A 2,107-nucleotide genomic window follows, 5' to 3' on the forward strand; every position below is an offset into this window, starting at 1 on the left:
AAAAAAAAAAAAAAAAAAAAAAAAAAAAAAAAAAAAAAAAAAAAAAAAAAAAAAAAAAAAAAAGAAAAGAAAAAAAGAGAAATGAATGAAATGAAAACCTGAGAAATGAAATGAAAATCTAAGAGAGCAAGGTGGTATCTACCAATGCCCAAAGGGAAGATGAAATCAGGGAGGCATCTTTGGGCCAGGACAGAGTTAGCTTCTGTTTTAGACAGCAGGAGGCAGTGCAGCATAAAAATCTAACAAAGTAAGAACGTGGCCAGGTGCGGTGGCTCATGCCTATAATCCCAGCACTTTGGAAAGTCAAGGCAAGTGGCTCGCCTAAGTTCAGGAGTTTGAGACCAGCCTGGGCAACATGGCGAAATCTCTACAAAAAATACAAAAAATTAGTCAGGTGTGGTGGCATGCACCTGTGGTCCCAGCTACTTGGGAGGCTGAGCTGGGAAGATCACTTGAACTTGGGAGGTGGATGTTGCAGTGAGCCAAGATCATGCCACTGCACTCTAACCTGGGTGACAGTGAGACCCTGTCTCCGAGAAAAAAAAAAAAAATCCAGTTTGGAGGGAGGAGAAAGTCTTAATATTCATAACTAAAATTTTGGATTCTGGCCAGGTACAGTAGCACATGCCTATAATCCCAACCCTTTGGGAGGCTGAGGTCAGGAGTTTGAGACAAGACTTGGTTTGAACCCGGGAGGTGGAGGCTGCAGTGAGCCAAGATCATGCCACTGCACTCCAGCCTGAGTGACAGAGTAAGACCCCCATTTCAAATAATAATAATAATAATAATAAAATAAATTTTGGATTATAAAAGAAAGCTGTTAACAATTTTTTTGCACTATAAAAATTTTTCATTTCTAGGCCACAAGCTTCCTAAAACACCAGAATTATTTTGCGATTAAGTGCAAAGAGTGTTTATGATCTATCTACAGTTTCACTGAAACAGACAGAAATCTGGGCTGGTGGGAGATACTGCTGGGACAGTAGCCTTTGTCTTACCCGGCTTCACAGCAAATGCTGCCAAATGCTCTGGGCTTGTCCTGCACCTTAGGAGCAAAGAGATGTCTGTCGCAGGAGTCTCCAGAAATGTCAGGTGTATGGGAGGATGAGGTCCTTCTCACCCACTCCCTAAGACGTGAATGTGGCAAAGGGAACTTCTCATGATAAGTAGAAGCTTTCTGGCACAAAATGGCTTTGCAACAACTAAATGGCACAAAATGCTTTGCAGTAAGTAGAAGCTTTTCTCCTTGCAGGTAGTTTCGCTAACCCCTCCCGTAAAACTCTGGGGAACACGTTGTATTTTCCCCAGCACTATATAACAGTCTCTGGGTTTCCATATCCATGGTTACTAAAGAACCTATGTATCTTCCAACTGTGTCTTTGGTGTTTTTCTGTCATTTACTCAATCCCTGATTGTGATAAACACACATGGTAACCACAGTACACACAAACATCCATATATCTATATATTCCCAGGTCTGTTCACTGAAAGGGCTTGGAAAGATAGCCCAAAGCCATAAGCATACTCGGTGTCCAAATCTCGCCATCAAAACATTATTAGCCATTGGAGAATTGACTAATTCCAAGGCCGAGGCAGAGAAAGTACAAGATGAGCCTAAACCACTTTGGCCAGAAAGCAAGAATTCAAAGAATAATGGAAACATAACAAAATAACAGATTAAAACCCACTGAATAAAAAAACAAAGCCATGAGTTTCTACTGATATAAAATAATAAATGAATACTAGAAAGTGTGATGAGAATGGATATTAAACTAGTTATAAACTACCTCCTCACAAAATAATCACTGATTACAAAGGGAAAAAAGGCTGGGTACAGTGGCTCAGGCCTGTAATCCAGCACTTTGGGAGGCTGAGGCAGGCAGATCATGAGGTCAAGAGATTGAGACCACCCTGGCCAACATGGTGAAACCCCATCTCTACCAAAAGTACAAAAATTAGCTGGGCGTGGTGGTACACGCCTGTAGTCCCAGCTACTCGGGAAGCTGAGGCAGAAGAATCCCTTGAACGCAGGAAGCAGAGGTTGCAGTAAGCAGAGATTCCACCACTGCACTGCAGCCTGGCGACAGAGAGAAACTCCATCTCAAAA

At 41.9% G+C, this 2,107-nt stretch overlaps 1 protein-coding gene across 3 annotated transcripts in view; it reads right to left on the reverse strand.

Annotated features, from left to right (window-relative positions):
• BLVRA (biliverdin reductase A) overlaps positions 1-2,107 on the reverse strand; it is a 48,235-nt gene that overhangs the window by 7,555 nt on the left and 38,573 nt on the right. The window lies entirely within an intron of this gene.

This window comes from Cebus imitator, unplaced genomic scaffold (genome assembly GCF_001604975.1).
Source record: "Cebus imitator isolate Cc_AM_T3 unplaced genomic scaffold, Cebus_imitator-1.0 Scaffold548, whole genome shotgun sequence".
In the NCBI taxonomy this organism is placed as follows: domain Eukaryota; kingdom Metazoa; phylum Chordata; class Mammalia; order Primates; family Cebidae; genus Cebus; species Cebus imitator.